This window comes from Octopus sinensis, linkage group LG3 (assembly GCF_006345805.1).
Source record: "Octopus sinensis linkage group LG3, ASM634580v1, whole genome shotgun sequence".
Classification (NCBI taxonomy): Eukaryota; Metazoa; Mollusca; class Cephalopoda; order Octopoda; family Octopodidae; genus Octopus; species Octopus sinensis.
The window spans coordinates 53,144,613-53,163,417 of NC_042999.1; the positions used below are offsets into that span (position 1 = coordinate 53,144,613).

The 18,805-nt window shown below is 35.8% G+C and overlaps 1 long non-coding RNA gene across 1 annotated transcript in view; it reads left to right on the forward strand.

Moving 5' to 3' along the window:
- Positions 1 to 18,805, forward strand: part of LOC118762448 — a 231,477-nt gene that overhangs the window by 136,912 nt on the left and 75,760 nt on the right. The window contains exon 2 of the long non-coding RNA XR_004998201.1: positions 1,768 to 1,857. This is a non-coding gene — a long non-coding RNA (uncharacterized LOC118762448). The remainder of the gene's footprint in view (positions 1 to 1,767; positions 1,858 to 18,805) is intronic.

Genomic DNA, 18,805 nt, shown 5'->3' on the forward strand with positions numbered 1-18,805 from the left:
CGACATATTTAAGCAATAACCTGAAGAGGTGTATCCTACACCTGGGATGTAAGATAATGCCTGCACGGCATCTCACCTATGAACTACAGGTGTGAGAATGCGTCGAAACAATTGTAGTGATTTTAAATTGACATACCAAGCCAAGCTATTCTCTCTTGCCTCACACATCCTTCACAGCACACTAATCCCCGTCCTCTTTCTTTCCTCTTTACATACAAACTTGACATATCACTCTTGGGGTGAACTTCCTTGTTCATTGTCATTAATTTACGTATTCTGCAGTCTATCTCTTGAAAGTCATTCTTCTTCCAAGATACTATTCCTGCTTCATATCTCATCAAAGCAACCGCCCACGTGTTAATTGCTCTAATCTTATATTGGAGCACAGGCCGAATTCTCCTCAAATACTCTTCCTTTTACGATTCTTTCATCTTGTGTTCATTCATCTTATCACTTTCATTGATACCCAGGTATTTATATTCCTCCTCTCTGACTTCCTTTATAGTTTCGCCACATTCCAGCTTGACCCCCATGGCTTTTACTGATTTTCACCCTTTTGAGAATCATTACTCCACATGTCTTATTCAAAAATTCCATGCCAATATCTTTACTAATCATTTGTACAGTTGCTGTCTAACTCCCAACTTCTTTCTCAGTCTTGGTGATCAGCTTTAGACAATCCACAAACCACAAGTTGTTTGTGTATTATTATCATTATTGTGATTATTATTATTATTGTTATCATTAGTATTATTATTATTATTATTATTATTATTATTATTATTATTATTATTATTATTATTATTATTATTATTATTATTATTATTATTATCATTATTATTATTATTGCCTTTGCGCAGCTTCTAACGCTGGAGATGTACTACAGTGTCAGCTGTTCACCACCAGTGAACTAAGGTAACACCTCTTATTTTTTGAGCATCTTCCGAATAATAATAATAATAATAATAACAATAATAAAATGATAATAAAAAATAAAAAAAAAAATAATAATAATAATAATAATAATAATAATAATAATAATAATAATAATAATAATGAACTACAATTATTTTCATATACATGCAATCGATTAGTGTGTCGGACAACAACAAGTCATCTTAGATGCCAAAAACCCTCTTAAGTACCTTAGCTGTCCCTAATAACAATGATTTCTACAGCTGTGCTAAACTGGGTTTTATGCCTATTTCCTCTACCCACCTATTAAAATCTTTAGAGATAATTCCCAATGCACCTATACACTTTACCCACACTTTCCATGGTCTCTGTACTTCAGTGTTTAGGTCTTGCTATTTTTCTATACCTCTTATACGGATCTTTTCATCATTTGTAACTGTAAAGTCAAATTATCTGGGACTTTCTATTCTCTTTATTTACAACTACCAAATCAAGCCTTCTAGTTTCTATTACTCTGTCAGTCTGAATACTAAAGTCCCACAACATCTTTTATTTCTTACTTTCTAGTACTTTACGAGGTTCATGTTCATACCATTTATCAGTATGGTCAAATCCTAACTTTCTACATAATTCCCAGTCGATTACTCTCCCTAGATTGTCATGTTTATTCTTGTATTCTTTCTGCACCAACATGCTACATTCAATCATTATATGCGTAACGCTTTCCTCCTTTGATTTGCATAATCTACATAGGGGATCTACTTGGCTTTTGTCTATATTGGCTTTTATCCAATTAGTCCTTAATACTTGATATTATGCTGCTACTAACAAACTTTCTGTTTCCCTTTTCAGCGATCCTTTCTGCAACCGCAACAATGTCTCCATACTACTATTTGCTGCAACTATATTTGGGAATCTACCATGCAACGTCTCCACCTGCCAGTGAGATAATTTCTGTTCTTTTTTCTGGTTTTTAACATCCTTTGGGCTTTCGGTTTTCTTTTGTTTTGCGGTGATTCTAGCAGCTTTTAATAAACTCTCTTTACTATTACCTACATAGGAGTCTATATCTACTCTAGCTAACTCAACGCAGTCTTTCATTGATAACAACCCTCTTCCGCCTTCCTTCCTAGGTAAGTACAATCTTGCTACTCCTGCCCTTGGGGGCAGTATTCCATTCATACTGAATACCTTCCTAGTTGACTGAGTGAAATGGCGGTAGGATGTAATGATGTACTTATTTCGACAATCATCTGATGAGGCGCATTTTCCAACTTGGACGGATGATAATGGTTATACATCTCACCGATATATGCCGGGGTGGAAATGCCCCGAGGCAATTTTGATGAGTTTCTAGTGGATTACCACTCGTTGAATAATCATTACTTCGGCGGTGCTGCTAGCTAGGAAACATACGGAGACTAGAATGTACCTACTTCATTCACTCAATTTGAATTTTTATTCGCATTCATAGCAACCCTAGTTTCTAACCGAGAGTTATGAAAAAAACTTTTCTCGGTTTATAAAACTTCATTATGGAACAAACTTGCAATCTTCTACGCCAATAATCTATTATTGTTTCTGAAAATTGTTTTTTATACCCACCACAAGATGCAATTCTATGGTCATTCGATGCTTACTAACTTCCTACACCTTTTATTGATATTTTGTTGATAGGTTTGGGTGCTGGCTATGTGTGCGTTTCTGTATATATGCACACACGTATACATGAATATATAATTCTATGTACATGTGTCTGTATGTGTGTATATATGTGTATAGTTATCCGTCTGCGCGGGCGCATGCAATATGAACGCCCACATATAAAATCATTTTTTAATGGCATTAATTTCAAACATTACTTTAGAACGTTATTTACACAGCAACACACTTTCATGATTTCGCTCGCGTGGAGCTTAAGCCATTTTTAACAATATTAGCACCAGAGCCAGAAATTAAATCAAAAGCCTGAACTTGAAGCTGCCATTTTTACGAGTGTCATTCACAAATACGTTTCAAACAAAAGAAACTTAGGTTATTTTTGTTTTTCATATTTCAAAAATATTCAAAAAGTGATTGTTTCATATGAAAGACAAAAAGAGCAGCTTCAAATAACAGCCGAATGAACGGAAGCAAATAACTGTGAGGATTAGAGACTGGAGCACTTTACTTTTATTGAAGAATGCCTTTGTACAGGTCTATATTTGAGAGATGAGGAATTACGTACATTAATTACATTTGACGGATATTTGTCCTCATTTTGTTTGTTGGAGGAAATTGGAACTTAGGAATAAGAACCCAGGTTCGAAATTCCCCCTGGACACCTAATGAAGGTTGGAGAGTACATCAGCCGAAACGTTGTGTTAACAATAAACAAAATGAGGGCAAATACCCGTTAAATGTAAATAATGTACATAATGAATACGCTTGTATTGAATCCTGTAATTTATCGACTTGTGGTGAATCAACACACACACACAGACACACACACACACACACACACACACACACAAACACACACACACACACACATCCTCAGTTGATCATATGTCCGAAAACGAAGCACGCTCTGAAAGATATGGTGGTAATGTATTTCCATGCATTTAAATATATGTTCGGTCATAGAGCGACCAATAGTTCCACACCCATAAAGCACTTAGCTTTGTGGACGACCCGTCATAGACTAAAGGTGGAAGACAAATAACCTCTCTTCAGAATGGAGGTAGAAAACCGTTACGGTCAGTTAATTTGTAAGCAAAAAATAATATACACTTTTTGATTTGAAAACAGGACGAGTTATCTCACTTAGACAGCTCCGGTTGGCAAATGTTATGGACCCACTAATTTAGACAGATAAGTGTTCTAATTTTGCTGTGGTGCAGAGGGGTTAGTCCACTGACAGTTTTCATAAGAGCGGCATTCAAATCCTGCTGATGCTGTTACACACACACACACATGTGTATATGTGTGTGCCTATGCTCATATCTCCCCCTTGTAGAGGACTAAATACGAAATTCAAATAGTCTAACATTCAATGCTATCATAGACTTCCCCAAATATGAACGCACGGAGGCCTATGCTGTAATTCACCACAGTTTCTGCAAATGTACATACGTACATTATTCTCTCCGACTAATATTCATAGATAAAATCTCATGTACATTCAGCATTTATCATGACCCATTCATCGTTCTCAAACTTGTACTTTAGCATAAATGCTATTGGTATATTGAAGTAAATACATACAAACTCAAGTGGTCAATTTAAATGCTGAATGCTTGTTAGTCACTCGTATCTCAATGATGGTACTTTACTTCTAGATTCATATTTGCATGAAACATTTATTTACAAAAATCAATAGACAACACCAATAACATTAATAGTATTTACTGTGAGATCTGCTTTTCAGATATTTCTGCAACAAAAAGCGATCGACGAAAACCTTTCTTTGCCGCGGCCAATTGATTTCCTCGTTGTAATGTTATTGGTATAATTATTGTTATACTTACTATTGATGTTACCCTTCTTATCATATTAGGAGAGTAAACAAATAATGTTTGTAGGGAGAATTGTTGTGAGATTAATTGATTGTCTAACCAGGCATTGAAATGGTAAATTATGGCTTTTGTAATTGCACGCATGATATTATTGGCTGACATTTATTTGAATACAAATCAGATACCTTGAATGAAAATTTTACAATAATCGTTTATACTCAATCGTAGGAGGATGATATTTGGCACAAAACAGGCGAGATGTAAATATTATTGTACACAATTGTTTTATGTGGATGAACTGTGCTAACATTTTCTATCGGGGTTTAGAAAGTGAGGAGCTACTGTAAGTAAATCATGTTTAAACATGTACGAGCGAGTTTGCGCACGCACGCGCGCGTATGTGTGCGTGTGTCCGTACGTGCGCGTGCGTGTATTAACACAATAACTGTAGTGCTAGGGTGTATGAGCAGGAACGTTGATAATCCGCTGATGTATATCATATAGTATGAAGAACTCCATAGAAATATAATTTTAAAATGTAACTATTTTTAATACATCATTCAAATAATATTAGCACTTATTCGATTGGCTCTATCCCCAGTAGTATACTTCAAAGGAATAAATATATAGATTTGAGAATATAAATTTTGGAATTAAATACAAAGAGCATTGATCAACATTAAAATTATTGAGAACTGGTTGACTACAACAGAAAAAAAAATAACCCGAAATATCTATATAACAAGTAAGACCGATTCCAATTTGACGTGTTAACCGTATTCCCTTGGAGTAAATGTAAACAAGACAAGTATGAAGCGATTCATATTTTGTAGACTATGCTCCGTATTATTGCATTACTTTTATGCACATACATGTCGTCTAACAAAGACAACATAAGAGGCTAACATTATCTTCATCAAAAGAGACATTGCAATCACATTAGTCTGGTTTAATTCAATATTACAAATATGCAACTTCAAATATTAAAGAACGCTTTTGTGCTGAGTATAGTTATCCCCCGCCCCCGATCTTACAATCACAAGAAGCCTTTGTCTGATGCTCCTTTATTACTCTACAATATTATCAAAATTATTACTCAACACAGAATATTGATGTCTGTTTTACTGTTTTTGCTGGGAGTTTGTTCAGTAATAACTACTTTCATTAAAGGTAACATGCGACACTGCTATGTTTTATAATCATGTGTTATGGCAGGCAGATCATCGCTGCTAATTTCACGATTTTAAACTAGTCTTTCGAACATTTTCTTTCCTAACCCCATCATTAATTCTATTTTGTGTACATGGAATTCTAATATTTTTTTATAACTCCAATAATTTTTCGCTTGTATTCTTTTTACTGTTCTAATATATTTCTCTACTACTTTTTCTTGGCGTCTTTCTATCCCATTTTTATTTAACTCTATAGACTTTCATAGATTTTCCAATTTATAAAAGAAGTATTTTTTTCTCTTTTAGTACTTCTAAATCTACCGTTATTAAGAGATTACCGTATTGAACTTTGAATATGTTGCTAGATCCTCCATTATTAAGAGATTATGCTATAGATCTTTAAATTTAGTTTCCCTAAAGACAGTCTGGTTGAGCTAGCTTTCTTATTTAACCTTTTTAATGTTTAATGTTTAGATTGTTGAATAAAGCTACTTTTCCCATACAACTCTTCGATGTTATTAATAGCTCCTCATATCCATTCTATAAACGGTTTGTTGTTATTTTACCCCACTTTTCTTGTATAACATAATCGTAGAGTTCACGGAAAAATACAAGTGGCTGGTCACGTGTCATAGCAGCAAAATTGCTGGTACTCAAGAACAGAACTGAGTCGAAAAGTAGCCAAATGATAGAGAAGAGAGGAAAGACTTCGTGTTACGAGGATTTGAACCTTTCAGGAAGAACCCGAAACTGTCGACAGAGTCGGGAAAAACATAGAACCTCTCCAATTTTATAGTAAACACGGTAGGAGAACTGGCACTTGATAGGCAAACCTGTTCAGTATGCACAGGTTGATCTAATACCTTTTTTTAGTACTTTAGAAAGTAATGATTACATAAACACACTGATTCCATTTTATATTTCAACCTTATTTCATTGAGAGTTTTTGATGCAGTTTTGAGATTTTCCTCCAACAAATATCCAGAGGCAATATGCATATTAAGGTTTAAAAGAAAAACAAAAAAAAAACCTTTCCTTTGTTATTTCCCAATATAATTATAAACTTAGAATTCTAATTCTTGATTATAAATCTGATTTCAGATTTTGATAGCTTTGTCCTTTGGTGAAATAAAGATAATTGCGCGGGCGTGGGGGGACATTGTTTATTTGCAATATAGGGATATTGTGTTCTCGTACTGTTAACACAGGTTATCATTTTCCCTAGATACATTTTCCAGTATTTTGTTAATCTTTTGTTTTGTCAAAGCTTAACGAGAATCCCAGAGAAGTGGAGCGTTTCAATTGTTTCAACACAACCGATTTATCGATTAATCGTTTTCTAAATTATTAGATGTTATGAGGCAGATAAAGTTATACATACGATTCAATATAATTATTCAGGACGTATGAATGCAAGTCTGTGTGACATTGCAAGTTCAAAGTGTTTAGAAAGGACACGGCTCTGTTATATAGCCTTGACTCAGTGAAGTAGTTTCTTTGCATTTTACGACGAATTTAAACCGTGAAGAATGATCCATTTTCAATGCGGTCCTGTGATATCGTTGTATTCGGAAAGAACACGAGCATATTAGGAGAATGGTGTTTAGCGTTATATTTCGGGATGATCATCTTTTCTTTTGGTTTTTGAATAATCAATACACGCACTATATTCGTTCTTCACTTTAAATGTATTATTGCTCTTACATTATTTCGGCGAAAATTCACGATAAAACGGAGGAACGAATACTGATTTATATAAGCTCGATGCTAGTTTTCACTCAAACGATTAAGAGGCATTTTTAGAAGTCATACATTTCTTAAAGCAGTCAATTCTTGTGTTTACATAATTACTGCAATTGTTGATGCTATTTTAAATATTAACCCCTTGTTAATTGTAGACAATTTGCATATTTTAGAAACATAGTCTTCTCCGCTTCCTAATTCTTTGGTTAGTGTCAGATGGGAATCAATAATGTATTCTTGTATCTAAAACCTACTGTGCCTGTCGATTGACGTTTCCTAAGATCTACATTCACTGTATCATGTTTACACTCAACGCTGTGGCTACATTGGCGCTTACGTTGGCCTATGTTCAGCTTGGACTGCAATTTTATAAAGTAGTGGTTGATAGAAAAATGTTTATCTATCTGTGTTAGGATATTTTTGCTAATATATATGGAAAGTAAATGTCTCATCTTCATTCACACCATGTTTTTTGTTCGAGAGTCTTCTGTACATTTTCCGAGATATCTTTCGTGAGATGAAAGATGTTATCGGCAGCCAAAACGCTAGATTATAAACCTGAAACGAACATGTATGCTGATAACTCACATACCAAACTACCTGAATCGACTCAACCTGAAGTTTGCTTCTTCAAAGCTTACGTTTTCTTTTATTCTTTTCTTTGCTTCAGTTATTTGATTGCAGCCATGCTGGAGCACCTCTTTTAGTCGAACATATCGACCTCAGGACTTATTCTTTGCAAGCCTAGTACTTATTCTATGGGTATCTTTTGCCGAAGAGCTAAGTTGCGGGGACGCAAACACACCAACATCTTCTATCAAGCGATGGTGGGGAACAAACACAGACACACACGAATATATATATATATATATATATATATATATATAATATATATATATATATATAGAGAGAGAGAGAGAGAGAGAGAGATAGATAGATAGATAGATAGCTAGATAGATAGATAGATAGATAGATAGATAGATAGATAGATAGATAGATAGATAGATAGATATATAGATAGATATAAGTAAATAAATGGAGTTGAACGCAGATGCTATTCAAATTGTTTTACTTTCGATATATGTTTCGAAGACAACATTGGTTTTATTCCAAAGAAATAAACGGTGTGAAATGCAATCTTCTCATCAGGAAAGAAAGAAAACCTATCTCAACGACAAGACACTATAACAATTTTGTTATAATGTCTTGTTGTTGAGATAGGTTCTCTTTCTTTCCTGATGAGAAGATTGCATTTTACACCGTTTATTTCTTTGGAATAAAACCAATGTTGTCTTCGAAACATATATCGAAAGTAAAACAATTCGAATAGCATCTGCGTTCAACTCTATTTATTTACTTATACTGCCGAATTACTGCACATTAACCCGGAGTTTCTACCTTTGAATAGGTTGGTACATCCTTGTTAGATGCCTGAATTTTGTTACCCTGGTAACTGTTTATTGAATTTTCCATGTTAACGGTAAACAAAAGATAATTCATTCATCTATTTATATATATATATTAATCAATATAAGGGTAGCCAAAAAATTCAAGAAAAATTCAAGAAAAATTTTCTGCAACCAGCGGTCAAGTGAGAAAGTAGAAATAGTCACAGACTATATAATATATTAAACAATAATATTAAGGAATGACCCTGACAGGCCGTTCAACTCACTTGAAAAGAGCAGCTAAAGTCAAACCGCAAAATAGTAGTAATTCTGAAACTAAAGGAGAAATAAAAACATTTATCCCCTTCAACTTTGTACCATGCATGGTTTCAACATTTTTACGTAATCGAATTTAATTAAATTAAATTAAATCCGTTTACGATTGGCTTGTCTCATCAGCAAAGTCGCCAAAGAAAAGGAAAATATATACACACGAGGCAGCACCATCGAAGCCTCGAGTTTATATATCCTAAATTTTCGAAATCCACCGTAACCGCGCCATCTACTCAGCAGCAAATATAAACTGCTAATACAATTTCAGAATTAGTCAAAAAATCATTAATTAATCAATATAAGGGTAGCAAAAAAATTCAAGAAAAATTCAAGAAAAATTTTCTGCAACCAGCGGTCAAGTGAGAAAGTAGAAATAGTCACAGACTATATAATATATTCAACAATATATATATATATATATATATATATATATATATATATGACGGGATTTTTTCCGTTTCTGTCTAACAAATGTACTCACAAGGCTTTGGTCGGCCCGAGGCTATAGTAGAAGATATTTGCCCAAGGCGCCATACAATGGGACTGAACTTGGAACCATGTGGTTGGGAAGCAAGCTTCTTTATTTCATTACATTTGCCACAAAGACAGTACATAGAGTAAAATAGCTTTGCGAGCCGGACAAGAACATTAATGAAATGAATGATAATGAACGGAAGATGATAAGCATGGGAGAAGACAAAAAGCGCCCGCCGACCTCTGCTTCTCTAAAACATTGTTCTTTAAAACCAAACACAAAACGAGGTATTCAATTTTTGGACTTAACAGTCAATTACAAACAACAACATAGTTCAATAATTACATATAACATGTGTAAATAGAATACACAAAGCTCTTCCCAGACCTGGCTTACGCTTCCCTTAGCCAATGCTCCAGCTCTAGGTCGGGGCCCCAGAAGGCGTATCTAAACATGTCCTTTGAGAAGGTGTTCATTACGCTGACCCTCCGGGAAGCAAGCTTCTTTATTTTATCAAATTGGCCAAAGAGGCCTTACAATCACAGATTCTTTTCTTACATAAAAATCAAAAAGTCAATCAGCCATCAAAAATACATTATCACTTTTCCCTTCATCCTCCTTCTGGACCCCCAGTCAAATATTTAGCCGCCTGCAGAGCAGACCACGTCGACAGCCGGGAGTTCAGAAAGAAGCCGAAGTGCCTATTATCAAATGTTTGTGTCACACAGTGCCGCAATTTATAACTCACCCTCAAAATCGTTTGTACCCGCATCCTACTCCATCCTCCACGCCTCATTCAAGATCAAAGCGGGTTCCGTGACGGCGTCGCCCGGGTACAAGTTATATTTCTCATTGAGCCCCTTCAGCCTAAACGTCACGTTAAACGTTATGACCACCACAATTATCCGCGGAGGCCATTCGGGATCCTGTGTGAAGGCTAAAGGTGCTTCCTTATGGTGCTTTTCCACCACCTTTTCAACCTCTCCGCCACTATAGAAGAAGATCAATAATTCGTCTTCCTCCGTGGGCGGGATATCCAATTCTTCCCTTCGCGGCACAGTTCCCGCCAAAGGTGTCTCTTCTCCTTCCAGTGGCACAACCCCAACCGACGTGGTTCCGCGACATTCCGACTGTCGGCAATATCCCGTTTCTCTTCCTCTTCCTCTTTTTTTCTTTCCAACTGAGGGAGAGTGCATCTCCTCCGTGACCGGAAGATTCGCCTCCCCATCCTCATCCCTAGGATCCTTCGGTGAGCACCCATCGTTGCTCACCTACTTCCACTTGCGGCCCCTGTTTGGTGTGTCCTCCGCCTCCTCAGCCACCTTCATTCCCTCTTCTACAGAGGTCTCACTCAACTGCTCCGGGACCTTATTTTGTTCCTGGGGACAGTTTTTCTTTATATGGCCGGACTCCAGGCACCGATGACACCTGGGGGGGGGGGTGACCCTCAAGAATCACCGGGTACCTGCACCGGCCATTTTCAACCTCCCCCCACAATACGTGGGAAGAAACAAAATTTCCTCGCCCTCTAAGGGCTGACTCGCAAATTTGTGAGCCATTTCAGGGGTATCAAATAGCAACCACACCGTTGCATATTTGACACCCCTGGAAATGAATTTGATTGCTGGCAAATATTCTGCCAACTCCTTTTCAATTGCCGTCTTTTCGAATTCGGCAATGATGTCAAGTGACTTGGAGTAGGTTCTCAATACCACCGTCCTATCTTCACGGTCTTTCAACCACTTTTTGGGCGGTACAATCTCCCACTGCAAAACTTTGTCCTTTTTCATTGCCATGTTTCCTTTTTTTTAACGGTTCGAAAAATAATTCAAAATAAAACTTAAAAAGAGAGAAGGAAAAAGAAATCAAAAGAAAGTCACAATAAAAACGGAAAGGAGAAAAGGAAATAATTCACAAAAAGAGAAAGTCAAATAAAGTTTAGAAGAAAGTCAATAGTTCAGAAACACAGCAAAAACATTTTCCGGCCATACGGTACTTTCGGGCTAGGTTGAACCCTGAACGCCACAACTGGAACACAATTTCCACAAAAACTGCTATACAAATTGTTCAAACTTCGGAGGCAAAGACACTCCATAACACCAGTTCTCACAAGTTTTTAGTAGGCACAATGCTCCTCCAGGCAACAATTTTCATAATTAAGTGAGAAAAATATTCGCTCAATATAAACCGCCAACTAGGAAGACGAATACGCCCCCAAACAAAAATTCTCACAATTCAGCGAGAAAAAAATATTCGCTCCATGCAAGTAGAACCAGAATTCTGAATCCAGTAGGACTTCCTGCCTGTACAAAAACAATTCTCAATAAAAATTCCCACTGGACCCAAAATAACAGAATCTTACATTACAATAGAACTTCAAAAATTTTCAATTCGAGACGGCTTCAAAAGCACGTCCCACCGCTTTGGTGCCGAACACCTCAATTACTCGCACATGCGCTGTGGAAGAAAGCTTTTTACCACACAGCCACACCTGCGCCTATATATTCAAAATATTCTTTTTATTTCTTTCTCAGCCGATTGCCTTCCATCTACTAGCCTTTCCAAGATGCTCATAAAATGCATCACCATTTATCCAACTCTTCACCTTACTTCCATGTAATTTAATACAATAAAGTGCTTTCTGATAATTTCTTCCGGTTACGTATCCATTTGCACTTGGCAGACATTATTCAGGTTTCCAAGCAACTATAATGCTGAAAAGTACGCAGGACATAACAGTATGAAATTGTACATTTCTTAAATTTCTCGAGTATATATATATATATATATATATATATATCTTGTAGTCTTTTCTTATATATATTGTCTATTTAGGGGTTTAGAGTGAAGTTAAACGGATCGAGTTTTTTTCAGAAAGTCTATTGAACTGAAAAGAATCCTTTTGAGTTGAATAGCAAATTTCTATCCAGGATATGATCGGCTCTGCGTATGTGTGTGTGTGTGTCTGTGTGTATCTGTGTGTGTGTGTATGTGTGTGTGTGTGTGTGTGTGTGTGTGTGTGTGTGTGTGTGTTTAGTTTTTAAGGCATGTGTTGCGTTGGGGAAGTAATTATTATTAGCATAATTTTAATTCTTTTTTATCCTGAAAATAGTTAGTTTCATGAATAAATTTTGTTCAATGGATTTCCGTAGAACCAAGAATATTATTGAATTGAAGGGTAAATTCCTTTTCTATTGAGAATATGGTGGGCATGTTTATTTGTGTGAATATATAGAGTAAGCACAATAAACAGGAACTATTATTATTAATTTATCTATGTCTTCCAGGGACTGAAGTTGTTATTTGGATGCAAACAACTGACGTAGTGTCTGCAACTGATGTGTAGTCATTCATAAATACGTGGTTTACACCCATATGAAGTCATGCAGAGCGCAGTCATCTCTGTTTCTATATACGTAGTATGTAAAAAGAATGTCTTCCGTGAGTTAGCGTAGTGAAAGCTTCTTACACTTGAATATCGATGCTGGCATTAAATATGACGAAACGTATCTGTTATCTGTATATCTAAATCCATATCAATAATAAATCTCTGAGCGTGGTATAAACAGTAGCTGCACGACATCGCGAAGTATATTTGCCACCTAAATGTGTCTAACCCTTAAGGGTCGATGATCCAGGGTATATATATATATATACACGAGAAATTTAAGAAAAGTACAATTTCGTACTATTATATCCTGCGTACTTTTCAGCATTATACTTGCTTGGAAACCTGAATAATGTCTGCCAAGTGCAAATGGATACGTAACCGGAACAAATCCTCAGAAAGCTACAAGCTTGTAGCCCCAGGAAGACGCCTCCTACAGCTGGCTATTGACACACTATCTGTGCCCTATCAGTATTTGCAAAGGGACGTCATCATTCCCATTGCCAGCCTGACGTGATAAACACGAGTTTCTGAGTATTGACCGGTCATCAGTGGTTGGAGATGGGAAATGGTTCTCAATGCAAATATGTATACCTTTTCCAGTGACGAAAAGCCACTGATCTCGAAAAAGTGGAAACAAGTAATAATATATCTCTGAGCGAGTTATAAACAGTAGCAACACGACATCGTGAAGTATATTTGCCACCTAAATGTGGCTGACCCTTAAGGGTAGATGCTACTGAAGCTTGTAGCCCCCGGAAGACATTTCCTCCATCTGGCAATTGACACACTATCTGTGCCCTATCAGTATTTGCAAAGGGAAGTCATCATTCCTATCTCCAGTCTGACGTTTCTATTTATGACTATATCTATTTAACAATTTGTGGAGAGAGATAGGTGACAGGTAGATACATAGATTCATAATTAGACTGATCGATCGATATTTGTTATGCGAACATTATCTGCACCAGTTACCTATGAGAACAGGGAGGGTTCAAGATCTGTAAATACGGCAGGATTTCAAGGGATTAAGAAGTCGAAAGATAGCTCTCAGTGTCATTTGTTGACGTTCAGTGTTCTACACAGAAGTCTTTGTATATTTTGCTAAGTGATGCTCCTCCACGGTGATTATGAACAACCATGGTCTCCTCATGAGGCAGCACTAACATATGTTTTTTTTTTCCTATTTTCGTATGCCAGGATATTAATGTGTATCGTAATAATTCCTCATTGATCTATAAACTAATGGGGTTCGCCAATGAATTTCAAAATCTATTCTAGAAATTTCTTCATGCGTAATATTGTAGCGATGTCTACAAACAAATTATAACTTATATTGTAATAATTATTCGTCAGAAATTGTATTAATGTACAGCTTCCCATGTCTTAATAAAGCTGCATTTTGAATTAGTTCTTGAAACTACTTTGAAATTCAAGCAATATATCTTTACGTTTTCCAAATAATATAATTTTGCTTGGAAAGATGTCATGCTGCTGACAACTGTAAGAATAAAAGAATATCTTTACATTCATGCTGATGGTGGGGTGGGGTGAAGTTTAAGGAAAATAATAAAAATAATAAACGTTGAGACTGTACAAATGTCGTCAGAAAAAAATTCCATGTAGATTTTCCATTTGGCTTTCGATAACTAAATGTCATTTACAAATATTATTGATATAAGAAACACTGGAAGAATCGACTAACAATATAAAATATAAAGACAATTCTGAAGAATTCCAGATTTAGCAATTACCCCATGTCAGCTAAACAAGTGAAAATGGAAAACTAATAAACACATGGTTCCGATATTAAAAGAGAAGAGTTTGCTAAATATGGACTTCCCGTCTTTGAGAATCTCTTTGAGAAATTCTTCCGTTGAACTTACTCAGTATGTTTAAATCACACATACTACTACTACTGCTGCTGCTGCTCATCTTGCTGCTGTTACTACTACTACTACTACTACTACTACTACTACTACTACTATCACAACTGCTGCTGCTGTTACTACTACTACTACTACTACTACTACTATCACAACTGGTGCTACTACTACTATCACAACTACTGCTGCTGCTACTTCTACTACTACAACTACTATCACAATAGCTGCTGATGCTACTACTACTACTATTATCACGTCTACTGCTGCTGCTCCTACTACTACTAATATCACAACTGCTGCTGCTACTACTACTATCACAACTTCTGCTGCTGCTGCTGCTACTACTTCTATCACAACTGCTGGTGCTGCTGCTATTACTACTACTGCTACTACTACTACACAATTCCCATTGCATTTAATAGACTCAACATTGTATGCTGAATTACTTGTTTTATATCCAATATCTTTAGATTCTTCACGATTTTCCGACACTGAAGAACATATCTCCATGGTTACGAAGTTAATTTCCACATCCAATCCCATCGGTGCCATATTCATCCGAAGGCCACCTCTTGACGAATCTGAATCTTTGCTATTTTTATTGTGTAGAATTGCAATTTGACAATGTGGCTGAATAGGATCAAAAGTTTGCTTCAAAACGGCGTGGACGAAGGTTCAATACTAGTGCAAAACACTTTATAAAACTATTTTGCACCTTAATAACTGTTTTATAAATCGTTCGTGAACGAAATTTGGTTCAGTGGAATTCTGATGTTTTCTCTGTTGTCTCTCTCTTTTGATTGTGTCTATTAACATTTTCACATGATGAAGTAAAGTTTGATGCAAGTGTTGATACCAACATCCAGTAGTAGTAGTAGTAGTAGTAGTAGTAGTAGTGGTAGTAGTAGTAGTAGTAGTAGTAGTAGTAGTAGTAGTAGTAGTAGTAGTAGAAGTTGCATTAGTAGAAGTAGAAGTAGTAGTAGTAGTAGTAGTAGTAGTAGTAGTAGTAGTAGTAGTAGTAGTAGTAGTAGTATGTGTGATTTAAATATACATTTAAATATATTGTAGTTTTTTCCCTCCAGGTTCAGTCGTTCTGGAAAAACTCATTTTATTTCCTCTTTATGTATTTGGAAACCAAAACTGAAAACAAAATTAGATAAAATAAGATAAAAATAAAGTTTTCTGGAGGTAATTGCTTTGTCAGATTACGGAACGGAACCTATTAAAATATGTGATTATGTTACCCCTTTCGTCACTATTTCATTGAAATTGATTGCGTTCTCTCTATAACTAGGCGTATATCATAAGTAATGTTCTTCGTCACAATGTTTCATAAACTTATAAACAAAGTTTCTTAAAATGTTATTATGAAACGTATACATAAATATTTTTCAATGTTTTTGCTCATTTACAAATGGAATTAAGCCACGTTTCCTGGTTTGCTATCTCAATAGCTTTATAGGATCCAATGGCTAAAGACATCATCAGGAGGAACCACGTCCGGTTTCGGCCCCTACTCCTCTACCGTTTTCGACGTGGCGAGGCCCCCACTTTCGGAAGTGTCTTCAGCCCTGGTGTTGAGTGCGTTTCTTCTTTGTCCTTTTTTCTTCTGTTAGATTTTCTGCCGGCGTCTCTGTTATCAAAAATGCGGAATAAATTTATATATTCTTTAAAAGGACAATACCATCTTCATGATTTTAATCTTGATACAGGGCGGCCTTATTAAATCTATGCTTGCCATTATATTTCTATACAACATAACCAAAGTCCCATCCTACATTCCGGTTGATCAGTATTACTGTAGATATAGTGTGTGTGTCTGTGTGTGTGTGTGTGTGTGTGTGTGTGTGTGTGTGTGTGTGTGTCTGTGTGTATGTGTGTGTCTTGAAATGTGGATGTTTTTTGCAATTCTGCAATTGTGGTACAGGTCTGTACTCAAAGCATGTTTGAATGTTCAAAACAAGGATGAAAGTTTACAAATTTAGAGATTTTTTGAAGGAACTGAGCGTCGTATATTGACCCCTGTGTATCAATAAAATAGAGATGTCGAGAACCGATTGGACTCAACTCTAAACAAACTTTTGGCTTTTGAATGCTTTCTATACATATAAAATCTGATTTTTTTAATGATTTTTCACGTGACGGTTATAAGTTTATTAAGTATCATAAAGATATGGTTTTCCAAGAATTGTTGATTAGATGTTTGATAGACAGCCAAATACTAACGATGTTTGATTGTATACTGAAGGACGTGTCCAAATTCGTTTATAGATAGAAACACATAACATTAATCACATGAAAATGTAAACAAAACTAAATTTATTCACTCACAGATATATCATCTTCGGACTGGTCCTCAAAAGACTTTTTTTTTATTTCCTAGTTAATTATTTGCCTTTGAAACGTCAGTGGTGACCACCTAAATATTATCTTAAATTGATCAATACAGCTGACGTTTGAAGGCCGACTCTGATAAAAAAAAAAACATTGCACTAGATTGACGTTTATTAGGCTACAATATTGTGGTAAAGAACTTAGAAGAGTTCTGCGATTATGAACCGTTGAAAATAGGTGCAGCTGGTCAGAGTTATTTAGTCAACAACGGGACCACCTTGTCAGGTACACAGTTGATCATCGTCAAAACATAAACCTACAGAAAACATAGATAAGCTGAGCATCATATGCTGAGGTTAATTCATCCATTAATAAACCTTAAAATGAATTATCATTGGAAATTACGTCAGGTGTTTAGGTGACTTGAGATGAGTACAGGTGTGATAAAGGAGTAGTGTAAGTTGGAAGAAAATAAGAGGCTGAAAAGAAGACCAGAGTACCAAGGTGTAGCGAATGTTTTGTACTGCTTTCTAAAGTGTTGACAGTTTGACGTATGTCTGGTTTCGGATGGCGCTTAAAATCCCATCGAGAAGTGAAATAAATATTCCATTGCGTGATACACTTAAAATGAATTCATTGTATGCAAATTAATGAATTTATAAGTCTTTTGTGAAAGTTACCCGTAAAACTAACCTTTACATAATACTACAGTTTTGGAATCGCTAAGAAACACCAGGGTGTTCATTCTACAGTTACACAGAAAAAATCCTCTCAAGATTGTCTGACAGGTTTGATTTTCAGATCATATCAAGTTTGTTTATTTCCGACCATGTTTACGTGGTATGAGATTTTTCGTGCTTTTCAGATGAGGCTATCTCAGACCTGAAGTATGTGAAATCAACTTGATTGAGGGTGGTGGGGTCTCCGCTGATGTTGGTGATTTACCCCTTTTGGTTGTTAGCATTGAACTTGGTTTTACTAGGATTTAAATAAATAAAAAAAACTCCAGCATCATGTGCTGCTCATTCTAGACTATGACGTAATTGGGTTGAGTTTGATACTGTGTCCGAGAGCCGAACTGGAAATCTATTGTACCTAGATATAAGTGACCGAACAAGTTATTTCAGATGATTGTGAAGAAATATCGTGAAATATTGTAAATCCTAATATGTGTATTGGTTTGGTGACTAAATAGCTGATGCATAAACAAGATGGTAGCGTATGAAAAGATTGCATTTTGCTAATGTTTAAGGCATCCATGAAGTATTGTACCCCTGCGAATACGAATCGAACATCTGTAATGTTAATGAGAATCTGACTTTTGAATCTAAGTTAGATTTGGCTGACTTATTTGTACAGAAAGTTAGAGAAGGATTAAATATTGTATCTTGCGTGTACGATGCTTTACAATTTTAAGTAAGAAAAAAGTGAGATTAATGGCGCTAAAACAATCCGAAACACGCGTGACAAGACCACATATGTGACCATTAATATTTCAATGCTACACGAGCATTTTTCAACTATAGTTTCTTGATAAATACTCACCCAAACGACAGCAAGTAGATGGTGTGTTCAAGGTCGACTGTTTGTATACAAGAGGAATACATTTAATATGCAATATATCATATGATATAAAAGTGCATGTTCCACTTCATTTGAATACCGACAACATAC